This window comes from Carcharodon carcharias, chromosome 31 (assembly GCF_017639515.1).
Source record: "Carcharodon carcharias isolate sCarCar2 chromosome 31, sCarCar2.pri, whole genome shotgun sequence".
NCBI classification, from domain to species: domain Eukaryota; kingdom Metazoa; phylum Chordata; class Chondrichthyes; order Lamniformes; family Lamnidae; genus Carcharodon; species Carcharodon carcharias.
The window spans coordinates 9791302-9815675 of record NC_054497.1 but is presented as its reverse complement, the minus strand read 5'-3'; the positions used below and the strand labels follow the sequence as shown (position 1 = coordinate 9815675).

The following is a 24374-nucleotide window of genomic DNA, read 5'->3' as shown; positions in this document are numbered from 1 at the left end:
ACACCATTCATGATTCCTCAGATACTGAAGCAGTCCATGTCCAAATGCAGCAAGACCTGGACAATATCCAGGCTTGGGCTGACAAGTGGCAAGTAACATTCCTATCACATAAGTGCCAGGCAATGACCATCTCCAACAAGAGATAATCTAACCATTGCCCCTTGACATTCAATGGCCTTACCATCACTGAATCCCCCACTATCAACATCCTGGGGGGTACCATTGACCAGAAACTGAACTGAACTAGCCATATAAATACTGTGGCTACAAGAGCAGTCAGAGGCAGGTACACCTGCAGTGTTGTTGGGGAGATCCAGGATTTTGACTCAGTGACGGTGAAGGAACGGTGATATATTTCCAAGTCAGGATGGTGTGTGGCTTGGAGGGGAACTTCTAGGTGGTGGTGTTCCCATGTGTCTGCTGCCCCTGTCTTTCAGGTGACCTTCTTGAATACAACTCAATGGCTTCCAAGGCTATTTCAGTATGCAGTTAAAAGCCAACGACATTGCAATGACTGAAGTCACATATAGACCTGAAGAGCATTCCTGAACCAGTTCGGTGTTTACAATAATCCATGAACACGATTATTGATGCAGGTACAGCTACAGCGTCTCAAGACCGGCCACATTGGCTCCGAATCCATGCTGGATTTAGGATCTTGCCGGTTTTCGGGTCAGGCAATTTGGACCAGGTCAGGCTGGGTCAAGTGTTGCTCAGATCACTCATAGCACGAGAAAAGACAGGCAAGCAAAGTCAATAACTTGGCATGCCACTGTGTCAATGCAGCAGCTAGCCGAACAAGCCGATAAGTTATTTTACCCATCTAATAATGATTAAAATTCACACGTGGCAGTTTGAAAAATATCCAATTTTCAGTAACCGTATTTGAGACAATGTCGCTATACTAGCTTTTTATCCCAGAATCATTTAATTAACTGAATTTAAATTCCTCTGCTAACATAGTGAGATTAAATTCATAATCATTCGTTCAGGCCTCTGGATTGCTAGCCCAGTAACATGACGACTGCTACTGTACCTGTGTATAGTAATACTGTATTGAATACATTGACTATTCTGCTGCAAATATCAGTAACAATCATTTTTAGGCCACTATATTGTGCAGATGCACAGCCAACATTTTGCTAACCTGAAACCTGTGAAAACAGGATACTGTCTTTTCCTGGTGATGCTGCGGTTTCTGAGCAGTGCACCTCAATGGCATCAGTATCTCAGCCAGCCTGTATCTCCACAATCATATCATGAGGCTGTCGTTAGCTTTGTACACCTCTTGCCCAAAATGCTGACTAAGTTTTGCTTGGCTCTTGAGGAACGCAAACTTGTTTATCAGATGTGGTTTACAAATTTCATTTTTAGACAGAAGTGAGATGGCTTAGAAAGAATACCACAGCGAACATCTTTGCTTCACTTCAATTGAAATGATACCACAGGCTCATGCTGAGAAAAAGCACCCTCTCAAACATGTTCCTTGCGATTGAACACCTAACTCCTGCTACAGCTGGTCAGGGAGTGTCTGATGGAGGCGCACATTACACCCACATTTGCTTGACCTGATATAGGTGTGCTTAGTAAGGCAGAGAAACAGGGAGTTTTGCCTCAAATCTAAATTGGATTGTATGATAAATGCTAATGCTTTCCCCATTACTACGATCATTCAGTAATTTGGTATTGTTTAACTTGGCCCATTTTCAAATGGTTATAAAGGACAGTGGGGGGTAATTTTAACCTAACTCGGTTTGGGAGAAACTCTTGGGATTGTGGAACGTTAGTTTTATACCCTGCCTGACATTACTGATGCCAGTTGTGGCTTGGTGAGTCGCGCCTGCATCACTATGCCAAACGTTTATGGGACTTGATCTGGACTGACACTCTGGTGCAGTACTGAGGGAGTGCTGCACTGCCAGAAGTTGTCTTTCAGATAAGATATTAAACTGACGCCCTGTCTACCTTGTCAGCTGGACATTAAAAAAATTCCATGACATTTTTTCAAAGAAGAGCACGAAAGTTCTCCTGTGTGCCCCAACTGCTGTTTGACCCACAACCATTCGGTCATTTATCTCGCTGCTGTTTGTGGTAGCTTGCTGTGTGCAAATTGGTTGCCACGTTTCCTACATTCCAGCAGTGACTATACTTCAAAAGATATTTAATTGAATATAAAGCACTTTGGGGTATCCTCAGGCCATGAAATGCTGCCTCTCCTTGCTGTCTTTACGGTCCATTGGCTTTAATGAGATTCACGACAGTCAGGTTAGACCAAATAGTTGGAATCACTGAGGAATTTAATGTATTGAAAAAAAAAATCGCATCTTTGCCGTTGGAATGATCCTGCAGCTGTGTGCATGTGGGATTAGGTATGTCAACACATGTGTTTATTTTTCTAAAACATTCTTTTTGTGTGATGTGTCAGTGGCAGCTGGCCTTTATTTACTGGAGACAGGAGCTGAAGCTCCACAGCAAAGTCTTAACTGCTTTCAGCCAATGAGTAAATTGCGGCACTCCAACTTGGTTTTACACTGAGGAACATCACTTGATGTGATTGCATTATTGGCCTGACAGTTGCAATCTTTAAAATAAGAATTTAACAACTAAATAATCAATAATTAAATAATTAGCAATTAAATAATTAAAATAGGAGCCTGAAGGACGAGAGAGTTAGTTCTGTGGTAAGCAATGAATAGGGGTTTCCACAAAGGTTTCTTCCTGATGGGCAGCATAGCAGTCACATGTGGGGAGTTCTGTCCTCGTACATGTCCTTGCCCAAAAAATGGATGGAATAAAACTCCCCATTGAACACCCGCCCCAGCCCTACACTACATGTTGGGTTATGGTACCATATGGTTAAGTTGGAGGTTTTGTGGCGTTCCCACCTCTCGGTCAGAAGCACCGGGTTCAAGTCTCACTTCAGGACTTGATGGCTGTGGGAGGTGTATCATAATTGTCAACCTGTAAATCCCTTCCGATACACCAGTGTTGTGGGTGGCAAGGGTGGGAGAGACTCCTGGTCAGCCATACTGCAGAAGGCAATGGCAAACCACTGCAGCACCTTGCCAAGCATAACCACGGACCAATCACAGAGGTCCATGGTCGTCATTGCCCTTTCAGGGTCTGGTACCTGGACAGAGAGAGTTTATGTTACTAGACTAAGACCTGGAGACATGAGTTCAAATCCCACCAAGGAAGCTGGGTAAATCAAATTCAGTTAAAACTGGTCTCAGTAATGGTGACCCTGAAACTATTGTCACAAAAACCCGTTTGGTTCACTAATGTCCTTTAGCGAAGGGAATCTGTCATCCTTACCTGGTCAGATCTATGTGACTCCAGGTCCACAGCAATGTGGTTGACTCTTAACTGCCCTTTGAAATGGCCTAGCAATTTGCTCAGTTATATTCAATAAGGTGGCTCAACCACCCCTTTCTCATGGGTTTCAGATGGGCTGTAAATGCTGGTGACACACACACATCTTGTGAATGAATGTATAATTAAAAAAAACTCTGTTCACTGTCAAAGTTAGATTCAAGGTAAATCGTCTGTCCCATCAAGCACTCTCTGGTTTGGCACAGGATAGTTTAGTTACAGTGACATGTTACCTTTTACCTGGTGTGCACAGCATGTACACAGGAGCTGATGCACGTAGCACAACAGGCCCAGATAGAAATGATAAAAACAAAAAACTGCGGATGCTGGAAATCCAAAACAAAAACAGAATTACTTGGAAAAACTCAGCAGGTCTGGCAGCATTGGCGGAGAAGAAAAGTTCTGTCGAAGGGTCATGAGGACTCGAAACGTCAACTCTTTTCTTCTCCGCCGATGCTGCCAGACCTGCTGAGTTTTTCCAGGTAATTCTGTTTATGTTCCAGATAGAAATGAGTCATTCTCCTCTGTTAAGATCATGCTCCAGGAGGATGAAATTGAGTTTCAGGCTGTTAGGTCTGGTGCCAACCTCCTTTCATCATCAGTTGTAATTTTGCCTGTGAGAGAATATGTTGGGCAAAATACTTTACACATACCACAGATTACTCTTAACTTGAGTTAAACAGCATGTCATGAAGATCCACACGACCAGGGCATTAGATCACGATAGATCCATTCGCGCAAATTGAATAATCTCCCCCTCTTCCTTGTCTGTTTCCCCCCCCCACCCCCACCCAACGCCCTGTTTTCCCAGTTTCTCCCAAACCGAGTTAGGTTAAAATTACCCCCTACTGTCCTTTATAACCATTTGAAAATGGGCCAGGTTAATCAATGCCAAATTGCTGAATTATCGTAGTAATGGGGAAAGCAGAGGGGCCTTATCTAAACCTGTCATAATCTTGTACATTCAGGTCTTTCCGCAACTTCCTTCACATGTGATGAACCATTGTGTCATGTCTATAAGACATGAAAGAGGTCATGAACTGTTTAAATTAAACCTTACCTTTTGCTAATCTAAAAATGAACTTTGCTGGATCAAACATATGGCTGCTTCATGTCACATGATTTGCAAGTTGGCTAAAAGTTCTGGAAACTTCCAACTGCAATTACAGGACAAAGCCCAGCGTTCATCCTTGTGGAATTTCACACCTATCGTTGTACGGACCCATTACAATCAATGAAACAAGGGAGCAGCAGATGGTCTGTCTCCCTAGCCTGGACTTAAAACAAAGAAGGAGAGCCATCAAAACTCGTTATACCTGCAGAGGCACTAATAGTTGCCATCTATCTCCTAAGGTGAACAATGGATTCTGACCAAAGACATAGAAACTGACTGCTAACCTGAAACAAACTCATCAATAGGCAACATCACATGACCTAAGCTCCTTTGGGAAGTTTTAATGTTACATTCCTGGAGTCTCAGGGCAGTCAGCTGTTAACATCCAGCCTGCCAACACCAGAGCAGGCCTCCAAGCTGACAACAAAGCCTGCCTCAAGTCTAAACCTCCTTGAAGTCTGGTTCTCTGGAAGATTCCTGCCATTGCCTGTAGAGGGGATCAAGTCTTCTATATCAACCTCATCTTGCTGCATCATCATCAACTTTGAAGGAATTTAGAAACTCCTGCTTTTAGCTAGCTGAACCTGCCTGAACTTTAATTCCTATGTGAAGGAGCCCTCACTGGAATCTGACATTCTGGACTCTTAACATTCATGTGAATTAATATCTCTACCTTTGTTCTTTTTTTGTTTTGGGTTGTTCCTAGTTGTAAAACTCTTCTTCTGTATCTCCTCCTTGTGTGCTTGAACGTATGTATGTAGTTGCGACAATCATCCCCTGGGGTTTGGATGTATGAATAAACAATATTTCTGATTCTTCCCTAAAAAGAGTTGGTGTGAGTCACTTTAAAAAAAAAAATGGAGCTTGTTCGTCACAAGTGTGATTTTGGCTTGGAAAAAGGAAAGGAACTGATACCAATAGCTTAGTTTTTAAAGAAGGATTCTTTGTCAACCAGTGATGTGGAATCATTAGTTCAGGATTTCAGTGCAAGCGAGGAGTTCAAGCCAGACTCCCATTCAAATTGCAGTGTAATTTCCATCAACGTTCCAGAATTCCCCTTGTACTTGTACCAACTACTTGCAATTTCTGGAATGCTTTTTTTGAATGATTTCAAATTCCCCTTCACTTGCTTATTTCTGAGCTAAAGGAAATGATTTATCTGTGTCAGAGGCACAGGAACTGAGGCATTATTATTGTTCTTGGAAGTTTGGGTAGTGTGATAGAAGTTATTTTCAATGTATGAGAGGAGCACATTCCAAGTAATATGAATGTGTTTCTGCACCCAAGCAGAATTTCCAAATACCATTGTTATTGAGGGTAGGTTTGTGAAAGAGGAACTAGATTCAATACTGCAGAAGAAGGTTAGCTTTATATGCTTGTAATGGCTTGACAGGCCAGACAGGTTTCAACAAGAAATAAATATTTAAGAGGACTTTTCAGATGTTACATGCTCGATCAGGACCCTCATCAGGAAGCCTTGCCCTCCCCCCCTGCCCTTCAAAGATTACACACTTAGGGCTTATTGGTTGGAGCCTCCAAGAACATTGCATAACCCCTGATAGACAGCAGGAGAGACTATGCTTTCAGTTACTCCCTCTTTAGTTTTTTACAGTTTCTATTTACAGAGAACATTTGAATATCCAGCAACATATATACAATATCAGGTGATTAAAGATTAAGTCTCTAAGGTGCTTTCTTCCCTCAGTTAGAGCGGTGTAGCTCTACCACTTGAGGTTCTTCCACAGGATTGACATGATCATGAACTGTAGCACAAGATACATCATTAGAAAGTGGCAGTTCAAGGTTAGGGAACTCTACAGACACATTGGGCATGTCTCTTCGAGGTTGAACTGTCATCTCAGGGATTAATGGTTTGACGTTAATCACAGGTAGAATGGCCTTATCCTCACTGAATAAAACCATTAATGGTTTATGGTCCGATACAATGATGAAATATCATCCATGCAGCTACTGGTAGAATTTCTTCACTCTGAATACCCCGATAAACCTTCCTTTTCTAGCTGTGAATAACCCTTCTTGGCTGTGGAGAGGGTTCTCGAGACATAGCCAATGGGCCTTTCTGGTCCATCCTCCATTCTGTGATAAAATGGCTCCTACACCATAAGGAGAAGCATCACATGTTAATACCAATACTTTTGATGAGTCGTAGTGTACCAATAAACACGATGAATGCAACAGTTTCTTTACTTTCATAAAGGTGGCTTCCTGTTCTGAATTCCATGACCAACGGTGATTCTTTTTTAACAACAAGTGTAATGGTGCCATTACAGTCGATGGGTTTGTCAAGATGTGGCTATAGTAGTTGATCATACCTAGGAAAGACTTAAGTTCGCACAGCGAGAGCACAACTTTGATTGCCCTAACTTTCTCTTCTACCAGATACAAACCCATGGCATCTACCCTGTGACCCAAGTAAGTAACTTCTGGCACTTGGAATACACATTTTTCTTTCTTTAATCATCACTGGTTTCCAAAAATCTCCTTAGCACCTCCTCCAGGTTTGCCAAGTGTTTGGTCTCAGTTGACCCTGTGATCAGAACATCATCTAGGTATACGACCATTCGGGGAAGATCACAAATGACTCTCCATTGCCCTTTGAAAGATTGCACATGCAGACGCTACTCCAAATAGTAGGCGAGTATACTAATACAGATCCTTGTGTGTGTTGATAGTCATGTATTCTCGAGATGTGCTCTCCAGTCCTAAATGTTGGTGAGCTTGGCTCATACCCAGTTTTTTGTCGGATTTACCTCCAGCAAGCTTTGCATATAAGTCGTCTATCCTTGGAATGGGGTACTTCTCTAGTTTGGTTGCCTTGTTTATGGTCAATTTATGGTTCCCACAAATGCATATGGTTTGGCCAGGCTTAACAACTGGATGCTGCCCGTTCCGGGAGTTAGACAGGTTGGATGATGCCCAGCTTTTCTAACTGGCACAGTTCTGCATCCACCTTTTCCTTCAACACATAAGGCACAGGTCTGGCCTTAAAGAAACATGGTGGCGCTTGAGGATCCACAAATATTTTTGCTTTCAAGCCTTTTAACTTCCCTAATTCATCCCAAAATACACAGTCGTGTTTCCTTAGCAGTTGAGGAACTCCTCCTGTTCTCAAGTGAAGTATTTCAGACCAGTCAAGCTTGATGTTTTGTAACCAGTCTCAGCCCAGAAGACTAGGTCCTTCTCCTGTCACTATTCTCATTGGAAGCTGGGCTGTCTGTTGCCTATAAGACACTGGTATTGTGGCGATGCCCTTTACTTGTATAGATTCTCCAGTGTATGTCTTCAATTTAGCAGTTGTTCACTCCAGATTCAGTGGCTGGGTACCTTTATTTCAGTATTTAAATGTAAGCTTTCCCGCCACTGTATTTGAAGCTCCCATATCTACCTCTATTATTAGTGGCTTCCCATTGTTATGATCCCAACTGAGGTTACCCCTGGACAAGCTTAATCCCAGGGTGGAACCCAGCTTGATAGATCCTAACTTATAATTGGTTTGTTTAGATATGTGGAGACTGGCCACTGAACAGAGTCACTGGAGTCAGCTAATGAACTTATAACTAAAGAGTAAAACATTTATTTAACAAGAAAAGATGAACTATATTACAACTCCTTCACCCACAACTATACCTTTACAGATATATACAGATTTGTAAGGGTAACACAAGTTACAAAAGCTCTCTTACTCTAAGGTTCACAGTAAGTACACAGTCCATGTAAACCAATAGGCACCCTGTGGTCAGACACACCACAGCCTGAAACCAAGTGACAGCTGCCACCTCAATCAAATGCTATGGATCTCTCCTCAACTTTCCCCCAGATGCTTCTCACAATGTCAGCCAATTGGTCTCACTGCAATCCGTCTTTTACACGAGGGTTTCCAATCTCCACTTTCCAAGAACTCACCTTGGAATCTTCTCCCAAACCTATGCTTTCTCTCAGATGCCTTCTGCAAGGGTTCACCTCCAGGGTTTCGAACTCTCCTTCCGATGTTCCTTTTCCCAGGGTCACCACAGGCATTCAAGCTTTCTTCCACGTACTCTCTCCCACTGACTCAGCCATCAACAGTACTCCACTGCTTCACATGCCCTTAGCAAAGAGTTACAGACGTTCAACTGTCCCTTTGGACCTTGCCCCTAGCAAGCTGTTCTCATTTTAAATCTACTTTTTGCAGCTTTTGTCTCTTTAAATCTGAATCTTTGAGCCTTTCTTTCTGCCCCTCACTCTTAACTTCATTAACAGGACCTTTTTCAGGTTCCTGTCCTTCCTTTGACTAGAAGGACTGCTTGGGACTTTCTCCTGTTCCACTCTCCTGGCTTTTGTGGTCTTTTCTTTAGCTTGGGACTTGCTATCTGTCCCTTTTGCTCCAGTCTCTCTCCGTCAGCTACTTGCAACCAATTTTAGCGTGGGACTGGTTTTCTATCCCTTCTAGGTGACTTCTGTTTGGCAGCTGTCTTCAAAACTGAACTTGAAACTGCTGTTTCTTTAGTTTTTCTGTGTCTGTCTGTGGAAGGGACCTGCCTCTCTGGACCCCTGTTTCTAGGCAACAGTCCAATTTTTTCCTACTCTTGTTTGTTTAACTTAGCTGCAAAAGTCGTAAACCTCTCATTAGAAATGCAGGCATCTTTTAAAGTGAAACTAAACTCAGTTTGACCTTTCTTAACACACAGATACAGAAATACAAATCAAACTTAAACATTAAAGCTAAAACTCATTCCTAACACCCACAAATACAAATATAACTTATTTAAACTATCTCTGTTTCCTAACACCATTAACTTGGATTATGACAGTGATAGGTTCAGCTTCTACAGCGGTGACATTATACAGGGAATAAATGTTGGTATCGGCAGCTTCAGATTCTGCTGTATTTTTAAATTCAATCATGTTGCTTTGCTGCTTTATGGGCTGTTTCAACTTCACTCTGCATTGTCTTACCAAGTGACCTTTCTTATGGCATTAATGGCATTCTGCCTCCTTGAATCTGCAAGGTGTCCAGTCTGTGGTCACCCCCACATCTATAACAAATTAACCTTGGAGTCACTGCTGAAGTGTTTCTACAAGGCCTTTTCGCGTTTCTAACAGTGCCCCTCGCTTTGCTGCTATATCTCTGGTTTTCAAGCCACGCCCAGTGGTAGGTTCCCACCCCAAATGAAGAACTGCACCATGTTGTACCTGTTACAAAGCCTGCGAGTCTCTCACAGCACTTTCCATGGTAAGTGATATTTCCAGCGAGTAAACAGCGCTGAATGGCATCATCGTGAACTCCACAAACGAACCAGTCCCTCAGCATATTATTGAGTGTGTCCCCGAAGATGCAGTGTTCTGTCAACTGCTTCAGCTTCACTATACACAAGTTGCGATGGACTCTCCTGGGGCGTAACTCAGGAATTAAACTTAAACCACTACATTATTACAGATGGTCTCAGCTGGAAATGTTTCACTAGGTCCACTAATTCATGAAAGGACTTAGAATTGGGTGTGTTTGGGGCCGTTGGTCTGTGGGTGAGATTGTATGCCTTGCTACTACGTACACGTAAAAGGATTGCTTTCTGCTTTTCCTTCGCAGTAATTTCGTTCGCTACGGAATAAAAATCAAGGCGCTCTATGTGCTGACTCCAGTCTTCCTTAGCTGCATCGTAAGGATCGATTCTGCCAAAGAGTGGCATGACTAGTGAGTGGTCTTTTCTTTTTTTCTTAGATTCAATGTACTCACGTTAATATGGTGAGGTGCAGCGTAGGAGCTGTTTTACCCTCGTCACCAAATGTAATGACTTGATGGACTAAAAACAAAAAACTGCGGATGCTGGAAATCCAAAACAAAAACAGGTCTGGCAGCATCGGCGGAGAAGAAAAGAGTTGACGTTTCGAGTCCTCATGGCCCTTCGACAGAACTAGGCAAATCCCAGGAAGGGGTGACGTATAAGCTGGTTTAAGGTGGGGGGTGGGGTGGGGGGGTGGGCGGCGGTGGTGGTGGTGGGGTGGGTTGGGTGGGGGGAGAGAAGTGGAGGGGGTTGGAGTGGTTGTAGGGACAAATAAGCAGTGATAGAAGCAGATCAACAAAAGATGTCACAGACAACAGAACAAAAGAACACATAGGTGTCGAAGTTGGTGATATTATCTAAACGAATGTGCTAATTAAGAATGGATGGTAGGGCACTCAAGGTATAGCTCTAGTGGGTGTTGGGGGAGCATAAAAGATTTAAAAATATTTAAAAATAATGGAAATAGGTGGGAAAAAGAAAAATCTATAGAATTTATTGGAAAAAAAACAAAAGGAAGGGGGAAGAAATAGAAAGGGGGTGGGGATGGAGGAGGGAGGTCAAGACCTAAAGTTGTTGAATTCAATATTCAGTCCGGAAGGCTGTAAAGTGTCTAGTTGGAAGATGAAGTGTTGTTCCTCCACTTTGCGTTGGGCTTCACTGGAACAATGCAGCAAGCCAAGGACAGACATGTGGGCAAGAGAGCAGGGTGGAGTGTTAAAATGGCAAGCGACGGAGGTTTAGGTCATTCTTGCAGACAGACTGCAGGTGTTCTGCAAAGCGGTCGCCCAGTTTACGTTTGGTCTCTCCAATGTAGAGGAGACCGCATTGGGAGCAACGAATGCAGTAGACTAAGTTGGGGGAAATGCAAGTGAAATGTTGCTTCACTTGAAAGGAGTGTTTGGGCCCTTGGACGGTGAGGAGAAGGAAGTGAAGGGGCAGGTGTTACATCTTTTGCTTGGGCATGGGGTGGTGCCATAGGTGGGGGTTGGGGAGTAGGGGGTGATGGAGGAGTGGACCAGGGTGTCCCGGAGGGAACGATCCCTACAGAATGCTGACAGTGGGGGTGAAGGGAAGATGTGTTTGGTGGTGGCATCATGCTGGAGTTGGCAGAAATGGCGAAGGATGATCCTTTGAATGCGGAGGCTGGTGGGGTGATAAGTGAGGACAAGGGGGACCCTATCATGTTTCTGGGAGGGAGGAGAAGGTGTGAGGGCGGATGTGCGGGAAATGGGCCAGACATGGTTGAGGACCGTGGGTGGGAAACCTCGGTTAAGGAAGAAGGAGGACATGTCAGAGGAACTGTTTTTGAAGGTAGCATCATCGGAACAGATGCAACGGAGGCGAAGGAACTGAGAGAATGGGATGGAGTCCTTACAGGAAGCGGGGTGTGAGGAGCTGTAGTCAAGGTAGCTGTGGGAGTCGGTAGGCTTGTAATGGATATTGGTGGACAGTCTATCACCAGAAATTGAGACAGCGAGGTCAAGGAAGGGAAGGGAAGTGTCAGAGATGGACCACGTGAAAATGATGGAGGGGTGGAGATTGGAAGCAAAATTAATAAATTTTTCCAGGTCCCGACGACAGCACGAAGCAGCACCGAAGTAATCATCGATGTACCGGAGAAAGAGTTGTGGAAGGGGGCCGGAGTAGGACTGGAACAAGGAATGTTCCACATACCCCATAAAGAGACAGGCATAGCTGGGGCCCATGCGGGTACCCATAGCCACACCTTTTATTTGGAGGAACTGAGAGGAGTTGAAGGAGAAATTGTTCAGTGTGAGAACGAGTTCAGCCAGACGGAGGAGAGTAGTGGTGGATGGGGATTGCTCGGGCCTCTGTTCGAGGAAGAAGCTAAGACCATCCTGGTGGGGGATGGAGGTGTAGAGGGATTGGACGTCCATGGTGAAGAGGAAGCGGTTGGGGCCAGGGAACTGGAAATGGTTGATGTGGCGTAAGGTGTCAGAGGAATCATGGATGTAGGTGGGAAGGGACTGGACAAGGGGAGAGAGAAGGGAGTCAAGATAATGAGAAATGAGTTCTGTGGGGCAGGAGCAAGCTGACACGATCGGTCTACCGGGACAGTTCTGTTTGTGGATTTTGGGTAGGAGGTAGAAGCGGGCCGTCCGAGATTGGGCGACCGTCAGGTTGGAAGCTGTGGGAGGAAGATCTCCAGAGGAGATGAGGTCAGTGACAGTCCTGGAAACAATGGCTTGATGTTCAGTGGTGGGGTCATGGTCCAGGGAGAGGTAGGAGGAAGTGTCTGCGAGTTGACGCTCAGCCTCCGCGAGGTAGAGGTCAGACCTCGCTGTCTCAATCTCTGGTGATAGACTGTCCACCGATATCCATTACAAGCCTACTGACGCCCACAGCTACCTTGACTACAGCTCCTCCCACCCCGCTTCCTGTAAGGACTCCATCCCATTCTCTCAGTTCCTTCGCCTCTGTCGCATCTGTTCCGATGATGCTACCTTCAAAAACAGTTCCTCTGACATGTCCTCCTTCTTCCTTAACCGAGGTTTTCCACCCACGGTCGTTGACAGGGCCCTCAACCGTGTCTGGCCCATCTCCCGCGCGTCCGCCCTCATGCCTTCTCCTCCCTCCCAGAAACATGACAGGGTCCCCCTTGTCCTCACTTATCACCCCACCAGCCTCTGCATTCAAAGGATCATCCTCCACCATTTCCGCCAACTCCAGCATGATGCCACCACCAAACACATCTTCCCTTCACCCCCACTGTCGGCATTCCGTAGGGATCGTTCCCTCCGGGACACCCTGGTCCACTCCTCCATCACCCCCTACCCCCCAACCCCCACCTATGGCACCACCCCATGCCCACGCAAAAGAGGTAACACCTGCCCCTTCACTTCCTCTATCCTCACCGTCCAAGGGCCCAAACACTCCTTTCAAGTGAAGCAACATTTCACTTGCATTTCCCCCAACTTAGTCTACTGCATTCGTTGCTCCCAATGCGGTCTCCTCTCCATTGGAGAGACCAAACATAAACTGGGCGACCGCTTTCGCAGAACACCTGCAGTCTGTCCTGCAAGAATGACCCTAAACCTCCGTCGCTTGCCATTTTAACACTCCACCCTGCTCTCTTGCCCACATGTCTGTCCTTGGCTTGCTGCATTGTTCCAGTGAAGCCCAACGCAAAGTGGAGGAACAACACTTCATCTTCCAACTAGACACTTTACAGCCTTCCGGACTGAATATTGAATTCAACAACTTTAGGTCTTGACCTCCCTCCTCCATCCCCACCCCCTTTCTATTTCTTCCCCCTTCCTTTTGTTTTTTTTCCAATAAATTCTATAGATTTTTCTTTTTCCCACCTATTTCCATTATTTTTAAATATTTTTAAATCTTTTATGCTCCCCCAACACCCACTAGAGCTATACCTTGAGTGCCCTACCATCCATTCTTAATTAGCACATTCGTTTAGATAATATCACCAACTTCGACACCTATGTGTTCTTTTGTTCTGTTGTCTGTGACATCTTTTGTTGATCTGCTTCTATCACTGCTTATTTGTCCCTACAACCACTCCAACCCCCTCCACTTCTCTCCCCCCACCCAACCCACCCCACCACCACCACCGCCGCCCACCCCCCCACCCCACCCCCCACCTTAAACCAGCTTATACGTCACCCCTTCCTGGGATTTGCCTAGTTCTGTCGAAGGGCCATGAGGACTCGAAACGTCAACTCTTTTCTTCTCCGCCGATGCTGCCAGACCTGCTCAGTTTTTCCAGGTAATTCTGTTTTTGACGTGATGGACCGGTCAGGGTTTCAACAAGAAACAGATAAACTTTATTGCAGAGAGCTTTTCAGATGCTACATGCTTGATCAGGACCCTCGTCAGGAGGCCTCGCCCCCCCCACTCCCCCGCAAATTACCTGCGCTTAAGGCTCATTGGTCGGAGCCTCCAAGAACATCACGTGATCCTTGATAGGCAGCAGGAGAGGCTACACCTTCAGCTATTACAACGCTGATCTGTCAAACCTGGCAACAATTTGGAAAACAGAATGATGGCTCCTTATGATAATTGCCCTACTCTTTTTCAAAATAAGACCGTGGGATATTTTACATCCACCTGAGAGGGAAGACAGGGCCTCGGTTTAACCTCCCATCTAAAATATGGCACCTCTAACAGTGCAGCATTCCCTCAGCACTTTGTGTTCCAGTATTGTAGTAGAACTTGAACACACATCCTTTTGACTCCAAGGCAAGTGTGGCATCAACTAAGCCACTATTTATCTCTTAATCAACATCACAAAAACAGACTATCTAGCCATTATCATGTTGCTGTTTTTGGGAGCTTGCTGTGCACAAATTAGCTGCCATATTTCCTACAGTACAGCAGTGACTGCACTTCAGAAGTGCTCTGTTGGTTGTAAAGGGCTTTGGAGTGTCCTGAAATCATGAGATGTGCTGTATTTTTCTGGCATTATCTAACGAGGCACTGGAGGATTGGCACTCAAACAGCTTCAATGATCTTCCCTGGGCTTTGCTGCCACCCCATTGGAGGCCTCTTGGAGGCTAAAGAGATATGAATCCCACAAATGAAAAGGATGAATCCCTTTGTGTGAGCTCCGTGAGTCAGGATTTAAGTGTGCTCCTCCAAATCTGGTCTCTTGAGCATTCCCAATTTTCATCATGCTCGAATTAATTTTAGCTCTTAAACTGGAGGCTTTTCCTCCAGAAACCATTAGAGTCAGAAACATTGGGACCAAGTCCAAAATCTGTTCTTTTCCACCTGATAAATTTTTATGCACTGGATTATGAGCAGGTTACCATACCCATCAGACTACATTTTAATGCAGTGTTGGTTACTGAGAAGTAACTGTTGTCTTCATGTAGCAGACGCAGGTGTGAAGAAGACCCACCAGCTTGATTTCCAGTGTTGGATGTCCGAAGTATGAGGAAACATGTGAGAAACTTGGGATTTTCAGGGAAACAAAAACGACTGAGAGAAACTAGCTCCCATGTTCAGGTATCTTCCTGAGGAAGAGAATGAACAATTCCAGTCAGTAGGAAAGACTTACATTTATATAGATCTTTCATGACCTCAGGATCCCATAAAGCAATTTGCTGCCAATGGAGTACCTTTGAAATGTAGTCATTATTGTAGTGTGCGAAACACAGCTAGCAATTTGTGCACTGCAAGTTCCCACAAACATCATTGAGATATGTGACCAGTTCATCTTTTTATTGATATTGGCTGAGGGATAAAAAATTGGCCAGGACACTGGTGAGAACTCCCCTACTGTGCTTCAGAATGATGCCATGGGATCTTTTATGTCAACCTGAGAGGCAAGATGGGGCCTAGTTTTAGCATCTCATCTGAAAGATGGTTACTTGGACAGTGCCGCAGTCCCTCAGTACTACGCTGGCAGTGTTAACCTAGATTAGGTGCTCAAGTCTCTGGAATGGAACTTGAACCTAAGACCAGTTGACTCTGAGGAAAGAGCATTTCCGATTGAGCCAAGGCTGATACACTTTAGAAGGATGGACCAAAAAGTTGCTTTCTTCCTGAGAGTTGGAAAATTTGAGAGACACTACTTGGGGCAGAATTTAGCCCTTGTTGGTCGGGCTTGATGGGGGTGGTCAGGAATCCAACCGCTGCCCGCGATCGAGGCTAGAGGGCGAGTGAGTTAATTGATACTGAGTGTTGCCTGTGCAGGGGTGAGAGGAGAGGAGGGCGAGGGGGGTGAGTGCGAACTTAGCCCATGCGCGTGAATGCATGCTTGAGAATCTCCCTGAGGCACAGAGCTGCCTCAGGGAGATGAAGAGTTTTCAGAAAAAGTAATAAAGACGCGCAAAATGTTATAAACACGGCCCCTCACGTGACTCTGTCACATGAGTAGGGACGTTATAAGTGAAATTTAAAAGATTTTATTTGATCTTTATTTGACATTGGGACCCTCGTCCTGTCCATGGATGAGGTTTCCAAAAAAACTGGAAAGGCCGCTTGGCCTTTTCGCCTGCCCGCCAACCTAAGGTTGAAGGGGCAGTGAAAAGTTTAACTTCATTGATACTTTAATGGCCTCAACAGGCCTTTTAATTGTTGGCAGGCGTGCTGCCAATTCCCGCGCATGCCCACCGACCGAACCGTGGCACGACTGCGTGTTAACGTCGAGACGCTCCCCTGATGTCAACGCTTGGCATTTCCCGGAGTGGGTTGGGCATGTGCCCACCCGCCAAGGTGAAAATTCTGCCCTTGGTGTATTAAAATATGACACGGCATCACTACTGAAAATGTACACTCTTAAAGAGTTGCCAACTTAGATCCCAAAATAATAATAATCAGAAGAAACTGATAGTAAGAGGACTGCAGAGAATTGCTGGCGGAGAAAAAAATAAAGTACCTTACTGTACTGCTGCTTTCGCAAAACCATTAACACCAGCCTGACTCCCTGAGTTAGTGGCTTTTGCCGAGAAAGGAAAGATACATGTGAGAAGAGGATAGAAATGAGGAAGGGAAAAATGGAAGAAAAAGTCCCATGGAAGCATCTAACTGCATTGCTTTTGACAGAGCCTCCGAACTGAGGGGCTTATTTTTAGATTCCAGGTGGAATTCCATTCTGTTCCTTGCGGAATTACTGAAAGTCGTTCCAAAGCTTTGATTTTCCTGCACATTTTAGGAACTGCTCCAGCATGGAGGAATCTGTCTTTTTGCACCAGGGCTTAAAGGAATCAGAGGAGGCCATTCAGCCCCTCGAGCTTGTTCTACCATTCAATTAGATCATGACTGATTGGTATCTTAACTCCCATCTACCCACTTTGCATCCCTAACCCTTAATACCCTTACCCAACAAATCAGCCTCAATTTTGAAATTTCCAATTGGCCCACAGCTTTGATGGGCTTCTGAGGGAGAGATTCCAGATTTCCAACAGCCTTTATGCAAAGAAGTGCTTCCTGACACCAGTGCCGAATGGCGTCATTCTAATTTTGAATGTTAAGCCCTGTTGTTCTGGACTCTGCTCCCCCCTCCACCCTACCAGAGGAAATCGTGTATCTCTATCTAAAACATCAATTAGGCCACTCGTAATGTTCTACTTGTACAGGAATATAAAAGGCGTTTATGCAACTAGTCCTGACAATTTATAATCAATGAATAATGAGAAATTGTTATTCACATTACCTGTGCCAGAATCTTGCGTTTCCCTCATACAAAATAAACATAGGAAATTCCCTTGAACAAGGTAAAGCTTTGTTCTTCCTGGGAGTCCAAGATACTCATTATCAGAAAGCAAATAACCCATATATGTGCCAGCACGTGCAAACACTCCACCTTTCTCTCTCTCTCTCTCTCCTCAGTGCCCCAACTCACTTGATCTCAAAGCTGCCCAGGTGCACAGTTTCATTTCAACCTTCACCTCAATGGCGCTTTAACAAAAACCTTTCTCTTTTCAAGCTTCAACAGCTCTTGGGTACCAACACCTCTTCTGGATCTTTCTTCCCCTCCGCTGATCCCATCCTTTCTTCCAAACTCACCCCTTGCTGTATGTTCTCTATCTCCTTTGGCCTTCCCCCCACTAACCTAGAATGATCAGCTCTCAGTAAAGGCTTCAAGATCCATCCCTTTACTGCCCAACCTTAATGATTTTGAACTTAGTGTGACACGGAACTCTGATCTTCGATTGCCTTCACCTCCACAGCCATTTCTTTGCTTCTTTGACCAGGAGTGTATCCCAGCCCCCACTGTGACCCCACCCACCCACTTACCCCCTCCCCCTCCACCCCCCAACCACCACCACCACACAGCAGAGCCTTTCTCCCATCTTTAGAATTTCTTCCTTAACCGAGGTTTTCCACCCACGGTGGTTGACAGGGCCCTCAACCATGTCCGGCCCATCTCCTGCGCATCTGCCTTCACACCTTCTTCTCCCTCCCAGAGCCATGAAAGGGTCCCCCTTATCCTCACTTATCACCCCACCAGCCTCCGAAATCAAAGGATCATCCTCCGCTATTTCCGCCAACTCCAGCATGATGCCACCACCAAACACATCTTCCCTTCACCACCCCTCCCCGGCAGCATTCTGCAGGGATCGTACCCTCTGGGACACCCTGGTCCACTCCTCCATCACCCACTACTCCTCAACCCCCTCCCACGGCACCTTCCCATGCAACCGCAGAAGGTGTTACACCTGCCCCTTTACTTCCCCCTTCCTCATCGTCCAACGGCTCAAACACTCCTTTCAAGTGAAGCAGCATTTCACTTGCACTTCCCTCAGTTTAGTCTACTGCATTCGTTGCTCCCAATGCGGTTTCCTCTACATTGGAGAGACCAAACGCAAACTGGGTGACCACTTTGCGGAACACCTTCGGTCTGTCTGCAAGCATGACCCAGACCTCCCTGTCGCTTGCCATTTCAACACACCACCCTGCTCTCAAGCCTACATGTCTGTCCTTGGCTTGCTGCATTGTTCCAGTGAAGCTCAATGCAAACTGGAGGAACAGCACCTCAACTTCCAACTAGGCACTTTACAGCCTTCCAGACTTAACATTGAGTTAAACAACTTCAGATCATGAACACTCTCCTCCCTCCCCACCCCCTTTCCGATCCCCCTTTTTCCAATAATTTATATTTTTAAAAAATATTTTTCTTTTCCCACCTATTTTTAAATCTATCATTTTATCTCCACCTTTTAGCCCATTTTGATCCCTTCCCCCCACCCTACCCCAACTAGAGCCATCTGCCACTTGTTTGTCCAGCTTTCTACCCTTAATGTCACCATTAGCACATTCCTTAGATAATATCACCATCGTCAACACCCCTTTGTCCTTTTGTTTACATCTTTGGCAATCTCTTCTTTGCCTCCACCTATCACTGGCCTCCTATCCAGCTCTACCTGTCCCACCCCCCTCTACCAGCTTATATTTCACCACATTTCTATGTCTTTAGTTCTGATGAAGTGTCATTCGGACTCGAAACATTAACTGTATTCCTCTCTGCAGATGCTGTCAGACCTGCTGAGTTTTTCCAGCTATTTTTGTTTTTGTTTCAGAATTCTCCCTCTGTCTGGACCCCTCTCTCTGGCGTCTTACCCTCTCAAGACCTTTTCATTGAGAACCTGCTGGCCATCCCAATTTCTCTTCTTCCCTCTGTCACTAACCTCCCCCCCTCTGAACTTGCAACACTCCATTCACTCATGTCCATTGCTAACATTGTCATGAAACCTGCTGACAAGAGCAGAGTTGTTGTAGTTAGGTGAAAGGACCTGTTCCTAGTGAAGGCTGAATGCCAACTCTTTTGACACCTCCTGCTACCTTCCTGTGGGCCATGACTCCATCACTGAGCTACCAAGCCATCATTTTCAAGACTCTCCTGGACCATAGCCTCCAACTTCATTGGCCACACAACCCACTTCTACATCCTTCCTACCTTCTTGGTGAACCCATTGTTTCAGCCTGTTCTTGCTCCATACAAATCATTTCTAATCCAACTCTGCTTTTTCTCCCCTAGTCCAATCTCTTCCCACCTATATTTGCTCTTCTTCTATCACCCTCCACCACTTAACCATTTCCATTCTCCTGATCCTAACCATCTCGTCTTCACTATGGATGTCCAATCCCTCTATACCTCCACAGCTCCCTTTCTCCCTCTGCCATGATGATCTGAAGGATCTACACTTCTTCCTTGAACGCTGGCCTGACCAGTCTCCACGTTGAAAGGCCTGGCTCCAATTTTGAGTCTATGAAACCTAGTCCTACATTCCCCAACCTGAAAAAAATAATTCCTCCCAATCTAACCTATTTCTTCCCCTAGTGTTTTGGAAGCCTGGAATCAAACCATCCTTAATCTTCTAAATTACAGGGAATATGACCCAGTTTATGTAATCTCTCCTCCTTATTCATTCTGGTTAACCTACACTTCTTCTAAGTCCAATATATCCATCGTAAGGTGTGGTACCCAGAACTGCTCACAGTACTCAGGATCCTCTCTGTTTTGAGGGCTGTATGATCAGGACTCAGGGCCCGCATATGGACCACGGGCAACACTTTGGAAGTCTCTTCATCCTCTTGACCTATGAGATTCATGAAAAGCACCTAGCAATAAAGGAACTGTTTATTCACCCAGGTCTCACTCTAGCCTGACAACTAAATATTCATCTGAGAAAACACGACAGAATCTCACTATAAAGGTGGGATTTTCCGGACCCACCTATCGCCGGAATTGTCCAGTCCCGCTGAAAGTCGATGCACTTTTTGGCTGGCCCTCTGTATCCTTCGTGGCGGCTCCCACCATGGTGAACCAGGAAATCCCGGTCTAAGTCTCTTATGTAGACATTATGTTGCTGGGTGGATCTGCGTTACCTTGCTTGGCCGTCCAGATGGGGAAGACATCGGACCATATCCATTACTTTTTGATGAAAACTCCTGTCTGTGCTTTAGTTTGGGAAATGGACAGTGTGGAAATGTTAGTGACCAGCTCATGATGGATCCTTTGAAAGGTAGCTTGTCACTTTGTTCATGTGTATGGTGGTTTGTCTTTCTCTATACATAGACTTAAGAGTTCACTGACTGGTACGAAACAGGCTTGAGTTCCAAAATAAATAAAAACTGAAAATGCTGAAAATTCTCAGCAGGTCAGGCAGCATCTGTGGAGAGAAACAGAGTTGACGTTTCAGGTCAATCAATGTGATCCTTCATTGGAACTGAGGAAAGACAGAAATTGTAATATTTCAAATTTCCGCTGTATTTTTTACTTTTATTAAAGATTGAAAATGGAGGAAGTGGAAGAGGGAAGGGGGGCGGAAGAACAAAGAAGAAGATCTGTGACAGGATGGAGAACAGGAGGGACTAAGTGACGACAGAGTTGGTGGTGCAGGGTTCAAGGGAGTGGTAATGGGACAAGTAAAGAAACGAAAGATGGGTCTAGAGGTGGTGTGAGTGGCAGAATGATGAACGGCTGCCATCTGAGAGCACTGACCTGGGAAGAGGACACTAAAGTTGTTTCACAGATCAAACAAAACAACTGTTGAGTATCAATGAGCCCTCTCAGATCTTGTAGGGAATTATTTCTTTAGAACTACTGATTGTGTGCCAATGTGGCAGTGGTGATGATCCATTGTCTGCTTTGTTTCCAGAGGCAGTTAAAATGAATAGGATTTAATACCTTGAAAGGAGGAACCTCACACAAACTTCTTTATTCATCCTTGGGATGTAAGTATGACTGGCAATACCAGCATTTATTGCCCATCTCTAATTGAGCAGGCAGTAACAACCTACCCACAACTGAGTGGCTTGCTAGGCCATTTCAGAGGACAGTTAAGAGTCAACCACATTGCTCTGGGTCTGGCGTTATATGTAGGTAGATTTCCTTTCCTAAAGTGAACCAGATGGATTTTTACAATAATCCAGTTGTTTCATGATTGTCATTAACAAGGCTATTAATTAATTGAATTTAAATTCTCCCAAAGATGCCAAGGCATTAGAGAGAGTGCAGAACAGATACATGAAAATGGTTCCAGAGATGAGGAACTTCAGTCATGTGAATAGTTTGGAGAGGTTGGAATTGTTTCTCTTGGAGAAGAGATGGTTGAGAGGAGATTTGACAGAGGTGTTCAAAATCATGAGGGATTGGGACAGAGGAGATAGGGAGAAACTGTTCCCACTGGGGGGAGGATTGAGAATGAGAGGGCACAGATTTAAGGTAATTGGCAAAAGAAGCAGTGGAGACATGAGGAGAAACTTTTTCACGCAGCGAGTGGTTAGGATCTGGGATGCACTGCCTGAGATTGTGGTGGAGGCAGGTTCAGAGGAGGCATTTAAGAGGGATTTGGATGATTATCTGAAAAAGAATGTATAGGGCTCTGGGAGAACCACTAAGTAAATTGCTCCTTCAGAGAGCCGATGCAGACACAATGGGTTGAATGGCCTCTTTCTGTGTTATAACCATTCTGGAAGCTGCCATGATGGGATTTGAACCAAAACCTTTAGAGTATTAATCCAGGCCTCTGAATTACAAGTAACGCCACCACCACACTATCATCCTAGGTAACCACACTAAATGTTGATCTGCTAATTTGGGTAACGGAACAGTAGCCTCTTTCCTCCAAGTTAAATTCTATGAGTCTAAATAGGTTATTTGTGGCTATTAAAAGTATTTGTGCCTTTCCAGGGACCCAGGGTGCTGCACCTGTGATGGTCAGGCAGGAATCTGAGGGGGTGAGGAGAAAACCGAACTGTTCAAAAGTTTCCAAGCGAACCATCGTTGGAAACCTAAAGCGCCTTTGGTGGACTGCGGTTGGTGATGTGGACAGGAAACAGTAATTCCCCTTCATGGCACTAAAAACCCCTCTTTGATCGCCTCTGCACGAAAGCTTCTGCAAAGCAAGATGCGTTGATTGCAATGGCAAAAGTAGGGCAGTTAATTTGCAAGGATGTTTTGTATTTCCTGTCTGTTGATCTGACTGATCCAGTATTGTGTGTTCATGCTTGTGTTTCTGTGCACGTGTTTATGCTTTTGCGTACTTTATGCTTGTGCAGTTGGGTGCATGTGTTCGGCTGGGCATATACTTGCGTGCATGTGTTCGTGTTTTTGGATACATGTGTGAGGCCTAAGTCTCTCTCAGGCTTACTTTTTCTTTTTGTGTTTGTTCCTGTAAACCCTTTCCACCGGCAGGAGGGTCAGCAACCAGTAAAAAACAGTTTTAAGATAAGTGACAAAAGAACCAGAGAGATAGGGTGGCCATTGCATTAGGCAGGAATCTCTGGAAATTGCGTATTAATATTCCAGATGTTCCTGCAAAAAGCCCAGGAGAAAGATTTGCAAGCTCACCTTCTGACTCTCCAGTCCAGTTCCTGGAATTTCTTTCCCAGTTTCTCTATAACTTGGTGCACTGTTCCCGTAGCCAGCTCGGAGGGTATCTGAGCATGTGCAGCTTACACAATAGACCGCTTTCACCATTGCAGAGCATTGTGGGTATTCAGTGCCACCATTGTGGCATCACTGATTTTGCTGTTAGAAAGCATTTCAGTGATGTGGAGGGAGTTCAGACGGATGAGGGAAGAAACATTACTTGCAATTAAGACACTGTGAAAGCTTCTTTCTGATAGAAAACTGGGGAATAACCTTTTCTGTGATAAATTCAACACCCAACAATAAACTCCAAAATAACCCAAAACTCATAAACCATCACTTGGTTCACAAGTTGCTGTTGTTACTTCACATTTTTGTTGGCACTTGGGACGCTTCCTTTTCCTGTTCACAGGAGAACTCGGCATGAGATACAAACATATGAACAAGATGGCAAGCAGGGCTTCAGTTTAACGTCTCATCTAAAAGACAGCACCTCTGACAGTGTAGCACTCCTGTGCACTGGGTGCCTCAGCCTAGATTTTTTGCTAAAGGCTCCGGAAAATGACTTGAACCCACAACCTTCTGGCTCAGAATGCTACCAGCTGAACCCTGGCTAACATCAGTTCCCAAGATGAGTTCAACAAAAACATCATTTGCTGAAAAAAACCCAAATTCTTTCAGAAATACTTAGAACTGACATTCATCTTTTATGATGCCACCCAATATGCCGTTGACAACAGCATCAAATACAATGGTTGAGAGTGGATAACCTTGTCTCTTTTGAGAAAGAAAAGAACATAATGATTTGGAGCAGGAGTAGGCCATTTGGCCCTTCAAGCCCTCTCTGCCATTCAGTGAGATCATGGTTGATCCTCTACCTCAACTCCACTCTGCCCTATTAATTAATTCCCTTAATATCCAAAAATCTATTAATTTCAAGCTTGAACATCTTCAATGACAGAGCACCCACAGCTCTCTAATTCCAAAGATTCACAACCATTTGAGTGAAGAAATTTTACTTTATCTCAGTCCCAAATGGCCGACCCTTTACATGCAGAATTATGATGTTGTGGCAATAACAGGGACCTGACTCAAGGAAGCGTGTTAAATATTCATGGGTACAAAGCATTCAGGAAAGATAGGACAGGAAGAAAAGGAGGAGGGGTGGCTCTCTTGGTTAAGGAGAGCATTGCAGTGCTGGAGAAAGAGGGTGTCCCAGAGGATTCAAGGGCGCAATCAATTCGGCTAGAGCTAAGGAACAGAAAGGGTGCAAGTACTTTGCTCAGTGTTGACTATAGGCCAC

General features: G+C 44.9%; 1 long non-coding RNA gene across 1 annotated transcript; it reads left to right on the top strand.

The window, feature by feature from the left end:
* The first annotated feature begins 475 nt into the window (after window positions 1-475).
* On the top strand, window positions 476-23503 carry LOC121271733. Its single transcript, XR_005941751.1, has 4 exons — window positions 476-596; window positions 10074-10178; window positions 21357-21432; window positions 22391-23503. It is a non-coding gene; the product is annotated as an uncharacterized LOC121271733 (long non-coding RNA).
* Window positions 23504-24374: the final 871 nt, after the last annotated feature.